We start from the raw sequence: 13655 nt of genomic DNA on the forward strand, positions 1-13655 counted from the left end.
CAACATGCAGATATTGTACTTGGGCTAATTAGATGTCACATATGTAATTAGAATACTGATTGCTAAACTGGTTTATTTTGTTTCATCTATATGTTTAATTTGAATATCTGTTTATCTGGTTTGTCATTGTTGATCTAGTAACTATTTATTTATACATAATTAACAATTAAGGTTTTTTTTTTTAAAAAAAACTAACATTAAAGTTGTAAATGGAATGTCTACCCACAATTATTTAAAAAATAGTTCCAATGAAAGCAATATTTCCTGTTCTATACCCCTCTGGTACTGCCAAGGAACTATGTTGTAGAATATAAATCAACCATATTTGGGAAGATACTTTTGTTACAGGGCTCACTGTGCATTACATGACCTGTTTACAGACAAAGAGACCTTGTAACTCTGGTAATGTAAAAAACACATTTTAAGATATCCAAGATTTTTTTACATTAACTCTCTCATGTTCATAAAGACCTATATGACTGTTGCATTTATTATGAGGAAACTTTAGGGTTAAATCAGTATGTACTAACCTATGTTAGTACATACTGCTGTGTATAGAACATTTCTTCTTGCTATTAATTTACTGTGGCATGGCATGAAGAAGATTGCATCACAATTACAGGATACAATTACAGGAATATTTTGCCTGTACTTTGGTCTGGAATAACATTTGGCTTGGTCTTAAAATCATTTTTTTGCTTCATACTTTGTCAGATTGTAGCCACAAATATAAAGCAGGCTAGTGATAAAAAAAAAACTATTACATTTTGCGGATGTAGTGTGTGTGTATGAGTCTCTCTCTGTGAATCTGTAAGAGAAAGAGAAAAGAGAAAAACGGTGTGTGTGTGTGTGTGTGTGTGTGTGTGTGTGTGTGAATGGGGAGGGAGGTGAAGGGAGAGCAATGGCAACTTGTCCAGATATAACTTAGCAATTTCAGCAGCCTTTCTGAATGGAAATATTCATGTTTCACCTTGTTATGACCAAGATAGGCCTAAGCATACTAAACAAGTAATAACTAAGTGTGTAAGGTACTTTAGCCCAAAGTTGTTGTATCTGAAACGTAAGGGGTTTGAATGCAGCCCCAAAACCTTCGCGTTCTTGCCACATTGCGGTCTGTAATGTAATGAAAGTAAAGGATTGAGCAAGTTTAATATGTTAAATTTAATTATAAATGAAATCAAGTCAAAGTTAGATTTTGTTCTGGAGTTCAGCCTCATTGTACTTTCTGAAGGCTGAGATCATTTTGCCCATTAAACATTTTCCCCACGCCCATCATATATTAGGCCACAATCCATAGTTTATAAAATACAATGGATGCATTCATACAACATGTACTTTGTAATGAACATAGCTACCTTCATTATTTTTGAAAAGTTAGACTTTATTTATTCTACCTGTTCATAATGTCAGGGCCCATTTTAATTTACAGCTTCATTACAAACAGTTATTAAGTTACTGTTTTCCATTTTGGTGCTTGTAGCTGAAGTAGGAAATATATTATTTCTATATGCAATTACGTTTGAAAAATAAAATAGGTGTTCAAATAAAATTGAGATTCTTTACAATTGAGTAAAAGTCCTAGACTAAATTGAGCTTAAACTATTTTTTCATAAAGTACAGATTTTCATTTTAAAAATGACTCTTACAGGAGATTGGATTATTTATTTATTAGCTACTTCAGCAGCCTTTCTGAAGGGAAATCTTATTTATACCTATAGCTTATATATTTTAAAATTTAATTTACGTGATTGACTTTGAGTGGCTCATATCAATAGAGAAAAATCATATAAAAATAAAATATAACAGTATAAAATATACTGGGTCTGAGACCAAATACATACTTCATGCTATTTCATAATATAAATTCCTAGCCGTAGGAAAATTGGGTCTTTAGGGCCTTCTTAAAGGCTGACAGGGTGGGTCCATTTGAATTTGGGTCCACAGAGCAAATACTTTAATATCAGGTACTGCACATTATCTGAATCCCATAAAATGCTACTGTTTAATTAGTGAGTATTGGAATATGCCTCTCCTATTTAATCTTATAAAATAGCCAGAGATAAACAGAGGCTGAAGTCCCACCAGTAGCGAGGCCCTATGTCATGAAGAGCTTTAGAGATGATCTCCAGTACCTTGAATTGTACCCAGAAACCTATTCTGTGCAACTCACAAAGTAGTGTTATTTATTGGAGTACTGACATTCATCATAGCTAGTCATGATACCTCAGCCTAGACCAGCTGTAATTTCCCAGTGGCCTTGTAAGCCAGATGGGAGGTACTAGGGCAGAAGTGAATATGAGTATGGCCTCTCAATAGGTGTAATTGACAAGATGGATTTGTGTGAAGGCCTTTTTAGCTGTGGCTACAACTTATTTCCCAACAGGAAGTTCAAAATTAGTGACATTAGATCACACTAGTTTTGCATGGGTTGTGTGACCTCATACAGAGCTAATAATGGAAGCTCACTGGGACTATGTTATCTCAAAATCCATAGCCACTAGCAACCTAGAGTTGCTAGGTTGAGTCTTAGCTTGTTTGTCTCTACCCAGATTTCCAACTTGATCACTTGGCCAGCCAGGGTTGAGAGGTGTAGTAGGTATTTTCAGTCTGAGCTCCCAGGTGATTTAACTATCAGCTTCATGTAGATGTCAAACAGAAGCAAGGAGAGTATTCAGCTTTAAGAACCCCATAAAATAGGGCCTCTCTACCCTCCCTATCAAAACTATTTGGAATTAGCCTCAGAGGAAGCATGAGAACCACCACTGAAAAAATGTGCTTCCCATTTCCAACCTGCTTAAGCTGGTCCAGAAGGATTGATGGTACCAAAAGGTCTTGAAGCATCAAGGAGGGCCAGGATAATAATAATGATTCTAAAAGAAGATTAAGAACAAATGCGTATAAAGTCACAACTGAGAAGACAGCAGCAGACAGCAAGTGCTGCCTCTGCAAAGAGGCTGAAGAAATAGTAGGCCACCTGCTTAGCTGCTGCAAAAAGACCGCACAGACTACAAGCAACAGCATGACAAAGTAGCAAAAATGTTGATTAGAAAGATCTGCAAAAAACATCATTTGCCTGCAAGCAATAATTGGAGGGATTGTAAAATAGAGAAAGTTATAGAAAATGAAGAGACTAAGTGCTTTGGGACTTTAGAATTCAAACAGACAGGCACCTGCCACATAACATCCTAGACTTAACAACTGTCAATAAGAAAAACAAAAAATTCTGGATAGTGGAGTGGCAGTATCTGGAGACAGAAGAACAGAAGAGAAAGAATGGGAAAAGATAACAAAATGTAAAGACAAAACATTTGGAGCACCACTTGAACACCATCAACATTGACAAAAATCACCTTTAGTTAATTGCAAAAAACAGCTTTACTTGGAACAACTTACATTCTGCAGTGATACAATCAATATCTCAAACAAGAACATCTACCTATCCCAGGTCCAAGGGCCGTGATGGCGAACCTATGGCATCCGTGCCGGAAGTGGCATGCCATCTCTCTGGGCAAGCGAGCTGTTGCCAGTTACTCTTCCGGGTTCCAGTGCGCCGGCCCCCTGGTCTTCGTGCGCACATGCACAGCAGAAACCAGAAGACCAGGAGGATGGTGTGCATGTGCATGTCGGAAACTGGAAGATCATCTTCCTGGTGTGTGCATGTGCACTGGCAACTGCTATTTCGGTTTCTGGCATGCACGTGCTTGCGCTCCTGTTTCGGCTCTCAGTGCCAAAAAGGTTTGCCAATACTGTCCTAGGGGAAGACTCAATAGGAGGATAAAAAATGCCAAATCCAGTGTACACATCTGTGCAATGAACCATAATAATAGTAACTGAAATTGAAAGATTATGGCAAAAAATGGTCGTGGTGATCCCAGGGGTTATCTGCACATTGGGTGCTATATCAAAAATCTTAGATGATATTTAGAAAGTCTGCACATCGACAAAATTTCTCTCTGTCAATTACAAGGCCACACTGCTTGTATCCATATACATACCGATACATTACAACATCCTAGGTCAGTGATGGCTAACTTTTTTGCCATCGTGTGCCAAAAGCAGGGAAAGCAGGGGAGAGTTGCGCGCGCATGTGCCCACACCCATAATTCTATGTGCCCCACCCCCTGTGCATGCATGCGCGACACCCCCGTGCTCCCCCCGTTTTTGGCACGTGATGGCCCAGTGGGCCCAGTAGGCCCGTTTTTTGCTCTCCCCAGGCTTCAGAGGCTTTCTAGGAACCTCAGGAGGGCAAAAACAGCCTTCCCCACTACCCCGGAGGCCCTCTAAAGGCCAGAAACGGCCCATTTGCTGACTTCTGGTGGGACCAGAAGGCCCAAAAATCAGTTGGCTGGCGCACACATACGCACTGGAGCTGAGTTCGTGTGCCCACTGATATGGCTCCACGTGCCACCTGTGGCACGCGTGCCATAGGTTCGCCATCACAGTCCTAGGTTCTTGGGAAAAAACTTGATGCATAAAAACCTGGAAGCTGTAATTTAATATTGCTGTATTGTATACTAATCATTTATTCCATTTATATACTGCCTAACTCCCAACATCTTAGAATATATTACATTTATGCCAAACCTGCCAGAGATTATCAACATGTGGAACCAAGGCAGTTTCATTACTATACCCAGACCGGTTATAAAAACACCCCAACTTTCACATATGTATGTTTTCAACCATTATTTTCATTTACTGCTGCTGTTTTCTAAAACAGGAAGGGTATGATGTCAGCCAGTCAAGAGTCACAGCATACATCATTGGCACTATGCACCCAACCATTGTAACTTTGATACAGTTCTTTAGTTTACTTCAGTCTGTCACTAAAGAACAAAAGTACCTATTGCCCATGTAAATAACTCAAGCCATAATTTGTCTTGCTATGCTACACTGCTTCTTTTTTCAAGCGCAGAATTGTGTGGCATTACTTTTGCCCCAATTCAATTTACAATTCAATCACAACAGATGAGCTGTATTTATTTTCAGATGTGCTTACAGATTGACATCAAGATAATGCTGACCTTCTGCTTTGCATTACTTTAAACAGGATGTGCATTCAGATATGTATCAGAATATATCAGAATATATTTCTTCCTTAACAATGGACTTATCTTTTGTGAAAAAAATCCAGAGTGGTTTCTATATAAAACTAAATTGTGCATTAATGCATAGTGTAAAGCTACATTTTTCTCTTTTCTTAAATTAATCATTGGTGTGAGGAGAACATGAACATTATCAATACTGTTGACTTTTCTAGAAAATGATAGCTAAACAATCTTGGTTGACTTATGCAGATTTACTGGGTTTTGCTAAAGGGGAATTCAGACCAAAAGCAAGAAATAAACTGGAAAAAGAGGGTTGTATTTGACATTTGTTTACCTACGTACAAATAGCTGAAAGATTTAAATTAGACAAAATGAAATTTGTTTTTACAGGAAAAAAACCTGGACTGAGAGAGAGAGAGAGAGAGAGAGAGAGAGAGAGAGAGAGAGAGAGAGAGAGAGGGAGGGAGGGAGGGAGGGAGGGAGGGAGGGGGGGATTTTATTGCTAAAATTACAAATTGTTATTGAGAGACAGTCATGAAGATGAATATGTGAAGATTGTATGATTAAATGGGTAAAATGGGAAGTGCATATTCCAAAGCCTCTATAATCATTGGCAACTATTTGTAATTGTTAATGTGACAGAAGGAGGAAACATTCAAGAAATGAGGAGTAATCTCGATTCCATGTTGGAGGGACAAGTTCAGCTCTTTTGAACTGGAATATGAAATAGTCATGCTTATTGGGGCTGTATCTACAATTAAAGTTAGGAGAAAGAGAGAGAAAAGGAGAATGGAGTTAAGCATAAAGTTTCAGTACTTCTGTTATGACTTCTATTACTTGTTGCTTTAAAGCCCCAAGGAACACTTTGTGAATTTGTGATGCCAAATAAAATGTCATCTGCACTCTTGTGGTATTTCCACCATTGGAAAACTGAAATCCCATAAGAAAACCAAATGTCATATTATGTAAGTTCTGTAAATATTGAAATGCAGCATTCTGTGAAGAACTCAACTCATGGGATAGGCTAACCTTTTTATGCTCATAATTATTCATTCAAGAATTTTGTAAACTGTTTCCCAAAATTTGTCCAGAAGTCATGCAAGACCTTGCTATCCCAAACTTTCCATGTATAAGTATTGTGAACAGGAAGACACACTTTTTTCCCCTAGAAATTCATATATGTTTTGGTGGCAAATTTTAATCAGTCCATGATATTTTATACAAAATATGCAGAAACACTATATATGAAACTGGATTTACATGCTCAACATTTGAAGCTAGATCCTATTGATTCCTGCTGAGGACAGTGAGATATCCACTCAGCAGTTATAAATTGCACTCTGAAGCACACAATAGAGACAATCTGGCCTTCTTACATTCAGTCTTTGAAAACTTGGATTTCAATATTATTTTCAAACTCACAAATAGCTAGATTCTTTTTCATGGGAGAAAAAGCAATCTGTCTTTTCTTCCTATCTAGGAGAACTTGTGTGTGTGTGTGTGTGTGTGTGTGTATGTGTGTGTGTGTGTGTGTGTGCATGTTATATATGTGGTGTTCATAACATGTACAAAAAGATTGCTTACCCTTTGCACAAAGGGACATGAAGGTTGTGTTCCCCCAAACACAAGCTATTTGCTTTGGCCTTAACCAAGAACAGAAAATAAAAAAAGATGTCTAAATAATGTCTAGAATTCCTCAAACTCATATTAAGACTTTGCTGAATTAATGTCTGCACTGAAAGCCTGAGAATAGCTCTTTAGAGGTGACAGCTTAAAATGAGCTGCATCAGGAGTTCAAGAGCTAGGAACCATTAACATTTCAACTAAGAAGCATGCATGTCTCCATAGCTCTACTCAAAATATCAAAGTTGTTATTTTTTATGAGGGTGAAATATCTTTTTGAAAGGTAGTAACATTTTCTTCTAATCTTTTTTTCTACAGACTTTTTGGGCACTTGTTTGTGTTTTTTCTTGAACACCACTACTGTATTTTCTTCTCATTGTTGTATTCTCCATTCTTGGGTTAGATATATGGACATCTCTATCCAAGTCCAAGGTGTGAATGGAACAATGTCATACAGATAACCAACTAATATCCTTGATCATTTCTTGAAAATATTTTTTTTTCAGACAGAATCTAACAATGATAAAATTTCAATGATGCTAGTAGTATAACTTATCAGAGTAGGCTATGAAAAGTAAAGAAACTGATACAAGGACACATAAGAAGGAAAAAAAAAACCTTACATCTGAATGAGAATCGGGATTGCCTAAATTCCTTCAGGCCACTCCTTTTCCTGTCTGAGGTTAGGTTTACAAGTATAGCAAGTCTGGTTACCACAATCGGCATACTGTATCTTTCTGTCAAAGAAAGCAAATTTGTAGAATTGACAACTTATTATTATTTAAAGAAATAAATATCTAGAGAAGATATCAATCATTCTAGGCAATGACTATTGGAAAAATATATTTGTGGAAAATGCTTGATTTTCTATATTTGAATTAGCCTGATGATTTCTCCTCCATAAATCTTCATTCGTTGTTGCAATTAATTTGTTTTAAGTATCTTGCAGATGTAGTGAGTATTCCTCAATAAGTCTTGACAGTTCGACAAAAGTTAAGCAGGCATATCGGATAACTCTAGGTCCTTTGTAGTGGTTTATAAATTAAATGTGCCTGGCATGTTTACTTGTTTGATTTCAAGGCATAGCAGAGCATGGCATGACAAGCAGACATGCTCACAACAGGTATTACTAGGCAGTGACATCTGAAATTACATCATTTCCTCTTTGATTTAGTTATAGAAGAATGAATCACAACATCCTACTCTTAAACTTTAATCCTTGGATAACATGAACATTGCATAATGAGTCTATTAGAAATGATAAATAAAGTACTTTTACTCAACTCTCTTTCATGGAGATACTTTATCTGGAAGTACATCCCATTGAGTTCAATAATTCAAAATATCTAAAAATAATAGAAAAGACGTTTCAGTTTGAATTCAGTATGTATAACAGCCTTATTTGACTCAAATACATTTGATGTAGCAGAGACCATGAATTATTTTTATGCTGTTCTTCCCTATATTTTCAGAATAATCACATTATTAAATGGCCCCACTAACATGCTATTTCTTCCAGCATCCCACTCTCCAAAGGTGAAATAGAGCAGACAAAATGTTCAAAGCAAGCTTCAAATTAGCATTAAGGTGCAATGATAGTGCTCTCGATAACTTGCCCATTAAGTACAGTAATTGGCGAAATATGTAAACTATTCTCAATATCCAGAAAATATACATGTCAATCTCTTAGCATTCTTATCTCAGCCTCTGCCATTTACCAAATATGGAAAAGTGAAAGTCGTACAATTTAACCAACACAGTGCCCCTATTGCAAGACATACTTAACTGGATCAAAGGGGTTGGGATTAGTATGCCAATATTAAAAAAGGAGTTAGCTGATCCATGAGGTTAGGTACTTAGCCCCCCAAAGACCCAGCTTTATATAGAGTTAAATGAACTACACTCAACCAGCTATATTATAAGAACATCAACATCTAAATAAAAAAACAAGTCTGTTGCAGAATTCATATCAAGAACTTGCTATATAGAAACAATTAATTACTAAAGATGGATGGCATTGCTCAATTATACCTATTGCTGCCCACTAAACCAATGGGGAAATGGGTAGGCATATTATTATGGCTCTCTGCACAGTCAACCAGATGTTCATACTGGATTTGGCATTGTAGTCCACCTTCTGAGTTCTTCCCAAGGACCTGAGGTAGGCAGAGGTTGATGTTTGATGGTGTTACAGATATTGTTACAGGATGTAAGCTCTTTCAAATAAAGCTGCCTTTTGCAATTGACTAATGGTGAATTTGTAAAATGCTGATGGTGTTCAAGTAATGCTTCAGTTGTTTTGGGATTGCACCCAAGGTTCCTATTACTTTTAGTACTACCTTTGCCTCCTTTTGCCACAATCATTCTATTTCTATTTTCAGGGTTTTTTTTTCTCTTCATTTTCTAGGTCTTTCTCTTTTATTCTGCTGTCTTCATGTATTGACTATCCACTATCCAGGCATTTTTGTGTTTCTTATCAACAATTGTTAAGTTTGGGGGGTTATGTGGCAGATGTCTGTCAATTTGAATTCTAAAGTACCAGAGTATTTAGCTTCCTCATTTTCTATAACGATCTCTATTTTATAGTCCCACCAGTTCTTACTTGCAGGCAAATGGTATTTTTGCAGATTTTCCAATGTACCACTGTTGCTACTTTGTCAGGCCATTGTTTGCAGTTAGTCTGTATGACCTTCTTGCAGCAGCTAACCAGGTGATCTACTTGTTCTTCATCTTCTTTGCAGAGTCAGCCCTTGCTATTAATTGCTGTCTTCTCAATTGTCGCTCGGTATGCCTTTGTTCTTAAGGGTTGGTCTTATGCATCCAAAATTAGCCCCTCTGTTTCTTTCTTTCCTGTTCTTAGCCATTGCCACGTAATGCTTTTTTAAAAAAATGTACTGGACATGTAATGCTTTGTCTTCCCATGTCTCTTTTCTGTTCTTCATTTGGTCTTTCTTATAGGCCAGTTTGGTCTTTAGTACTTGGTAGGTCTTCCTGGTATACTGCTTCAGTGCATCTTCTTCACTGTCCTTTAGATATTCTTCCAATACCCCTTTTCCTTTTTCAACCATCTGATGTACTTGCCCACCTATTTCCTTTAGTAAGTAGTCTTGTCAACATTGCTGCGTGGATGAAGGGTTTGATCCATTGTCATTATTTTTCTGGTCTTCTATCCAGGGCTTTTATTTCTGCTTGAGTCCAGTCCGCTATTGCAGCTGTGTATCTGGAATTACCTCCATTAAGTTTGGACTTTAAGATCTTCTTCAGAACTTTTCTTGATGTATTGATTTCTAACCTTTTTCTTGACATCAGTGTGCTTGATGTTGTCAGTTTGAAAGATGTCCAGGTATTTCTAGTGATCATCTTCACCCTGACTCTTGATATTTTCACTAGGTGACCAGGAATGGCTGATTGTCTGTGGGGCTTCCTGGTTGAGGAAGGGACAACTGGTGCACAACATGAATTTGTGCAAAGGTTTTCCTTGCCACCTGTTCTTTGAGTCATAGCTGTGAGTCAAGAAGGATTCCCACATTGCACACCAGACTAGAATGGGGAAGTGCTATCCCTTTCAACATCAATAATGGAAACATCCACAAACCTGGAAGGCCACTGTCCTGCCCAATTCAAACCTGAATGGATATAATGAAGCATTGCTAGCACTTTTGTGCAAGGATTTCTGAAATTACACAATTCCTGGGGAAACTGAGCTGTAATTATATTTTCCAAATGACAACTATCAATTGTCAGAACTGCTAGCAAGGAGACCAGCTAGGGTTACTGTGTTGTGGTGATTTGATTAGATTAAAGAGAGAAAAAATACCTTATATCACTTGAAATAAAGGCAATTAAAAGACAGAAATGAAAGATGCTGGCAGATTCTGAACATTAACCACTATAACTATTATTTATGATCTATGTCCTTGAATAAAAAAGAAAGAAAAAGAAAAAAGAATGAAAGAAAGAAAATGTGAATAAATTGTGTATGTATGGTTATATGCATATACCCCATATGCACACAAACGGACAAATAGAAAGAGGGAGAGACAGATACTACACATCCTTAATCCGTACAGCAAAATAAAGAGATAGCTGATGATTAAAACTTAAGCAGACAAGCAAAATGCAGGGCTGCCAATGTTTTTATTGGTTTTTAAGTACAGCATGACATAAAAACAGAGCAGTGGATGCTTTCCCCACAAGGAGATAAACAATTGAAGAAAACTTCCTGTGCTTAATCTCCATGGGTCAAACTCCTGTTAATGGTATAAGAAAAAAGACACAAAAAAGTTGGCAGGCATAGCATGGACTCCAGGTTAGCACCTTGTGCTCCTATAAACAATTTCGGTTTGGCATAGATAATGCTTTTAAAACTACCAAACTCAAATTTTGTTTGAAAGTCTTGTAATTTTAGGAAGGATTTGGGTTGACTCTCCTGCTTTATCTTATTTATTGATCAAGTCAATAAACAATGTATAGTTTTCTAGTCAGTCCAGCTCTACATGATTTCATGTTTTGATACATTTTGGACTTAACCCTATAGGTCGTTCCCCAGACATCCCCTATTCTGCTGAAGTCACCATATTGGATATTTGCCCACCCTGCTGGGCCAAGCCTCATCTGAATATATATAAAAGATTGAGTCTTTGACTGATGAGGAAGTTGGCCACCTTGAAAGGACTGATATAACTTTGCAGCCTTGTATCCTCAATGGAAAAACATCTTCACATAATTGGAAAAAGGTGAGTCCAGGCTGAATGTGAAGAATTTTTCCCAAATTACTTTCAGCTTTATCATTATTGCGGTTCCACTGTGAGATTATTCTTTCCACCCTCACAAACATATTACTCTGAGTGAAAACCAGTCTCCTAGCCAAGAGGCTTTTCACTGTCCCTAGCTTACCCGGGCAAATATGTCTCCAAGCAGGAACTAGATAAACAAAGCACAGGCAAACTTCAAATCCTAAAGCCAGCTGATAAGTCCCTCCTCTCCTATTTTCCACTCCGAGAAAGAGAGAAATGTTTGGACTGGGAGGTGCAAATATGGATAGAAGAGCACCTGCTGGCTTGTGATTTGACCAGGCCATTTGGTTGAAAGGCTCCAAGAGACAAAAGACTGGTGGTGGCAGTAGCAGTTTTGAGAGTCAGAGAACCAGCAGGGGAAATTCAGAGGAACAAAGAATCCCTCTGAGCACAAAGCTCATGTCTGTATCTTGTTCACTTTGTATCACATTCCCCGCCACAGCATGGAAGACAAATGGGAGGCCAGATGATGTCTGATAGAGATCAACATTACTCTAATGGGATCTGTGCTTGTATTATGTGATAGTAGCAGATGCTCATTCAATATGGGGAGAAAACTGATGCCCATTTGCTGTCTTTGCATAATGTCCTATGGGAAGTGTCACAGTTCCGAAATGTTACCCACATCTGACCAAAATCAAGATGCCCTTTGATTTTTTATATCCTAGGACTGGACTCTTAAAACCTGATTACTTGTAGAGAAATCCGGATCCCCTTTTCTAAGATGATCCCTGTAATCTCTATAGCACAGCTTTTCAATTGTTACTGGAGCCAGAATTGATATTAACTGTTTTTTTCCAGAATGTCTTAGCTCAAAAGAATATATAATACTCCATGTCTACAGTGGCTTAGATCCTGAATGAAAATCCCACATATTCTACATTGGCAAAGAAAAAAAAGAAAGAAAAAAAAGAAGAAAAAAAGAAAAAGAAAAAACAAGCAAAAACAAGCAAAAATGGGATGAAGCTGGGATCTTTCGAATCCAGACAATGAACTTTGTTTTCTTCTGATCAATTGTATCCAATTCTCAGAGACTGCCTGGAAACATCACTGCAGTTTTCTTGGCAAAGTTTTGAAGACAAGGACCATAGGTGACATGATAGCAGTGTTCCAATATTTGAGGGGCTGTCACAGAGAGGAGGGGGGGGTGAAGCTATTTTCCAGAGCACCCGAAGGCCAGACAAGGAATAACGGATGGAAACTGATCAAGGAGAGATTCAACCTAAAAATAAGGATAAATTTTCTGACAGTGAGAACAATCAACCAATGGAACAGCTTGCTTTCAGAAGTTGTGGATACTTCATCATTGGAGGCTTTCAAGAAGAGATTGGACAGCCACTTGTCAGAAACATTTTAGGGAAGTGATGGTTAATCTTTTCTGGACCGAGGGCCCAAATCCCAAAATGCAATTCACATGCAGCCCCCACGCATGTAACCTCTGCGCATGCATATGCACCCCCGCATGCACCCTACCCCTGAGCATCTGCGTGCCTTCCCCCACCCCACACCCACACATATACGGCAGAGACCCAAAGACCAGCTGGTTGGCAGGAAGTGCACATGCATGCACAGTGGAGCTGAACTGGGGCGATGGCTCGCGTGCCATTAGAGAAAGCGCTATGTGCCACCTCTGGCACATGTGCCATAGGTTCGCCATCACAGTTTTAGGGTCTCCTGATTGAGCAGGGGGTTGGACTAGATGATCTGCAAGGTCTCTTCCAACTATGTTACTCGGTATTCTGTAAGTGGTTTGCCACTGCCTCCTTCCTGCTCGCCTGTGACTGAGCTTCAATGAATGAGCCTAGTTTATAAGAGAAGAAGAAGATGACCAGTGGCATGAGGGAACACTGAGTTGTAGTGGCAATGGGTGCATTACTGTAAGATCTGAAGGACCAGAATATCACAAGGACAATCTATCTATGTGGTCTCTAACAACCAACAGTTGGATGGCACATAATCAATCAATCAGTCAGTCAGTCAGTCAGTCGATCAGTCAGTCAGTCAGTCAGTCAGTCAGTCAGTCAGTCAGTCAGTCAGTCAGTCAATGAATCAAGCTTCTAATATGGGCAAGAAAGAGCAACTTCTGGTGATCCTGTTTTTTCTTGTATAATGTTATATATCTCTATTAGTTCTTACACACCCTTTTATCTTGAATCACATCCATGATAATCTGTACTTTAGGAAAATT

At 38.2% G+C, this 13655-nt stretch overlaps 1 long non-coding RNA gene across 1 annotated transcript in view; it reads left to right on the top strand.

Annotated features, from left to right (window-relative positions):
- LOC148114908 (uncharacterized) overlaps window positions 1-12900 on the top strand; it is a 66116-nt gene extending 53216 nt beyond the window's left edge. Inside the window, exons 2-3 of the long non-coding RNA XR_015733371.1 lie at window positions 11209-11407; window positions 12269-12900. This is a non-coding gene — a long non-coding RNA (uncharacterized LOC148114908). The remainder of the gene's footprint in view (window positions 1-11208; window positions 11408-12268) is intronic.
- Window positions 12901-13655: the final 755 nt, after the last annotated feature.

Source organism: Pantherophis guttatus, chromosome 3, assembly GCF_059756535.1.
Source record: "Pantherophis guttatus breed Tessera chromosome 3, ASM5975653v1, whole genome shotgun sequence".
In the NCBI taxonomy this organism is placed as follows: Eukaryota; Metazoa; Chordata; class Lepidosauria; order Squamata; family Colubridae; genus Pantherophis; species Pantherophis guttatus.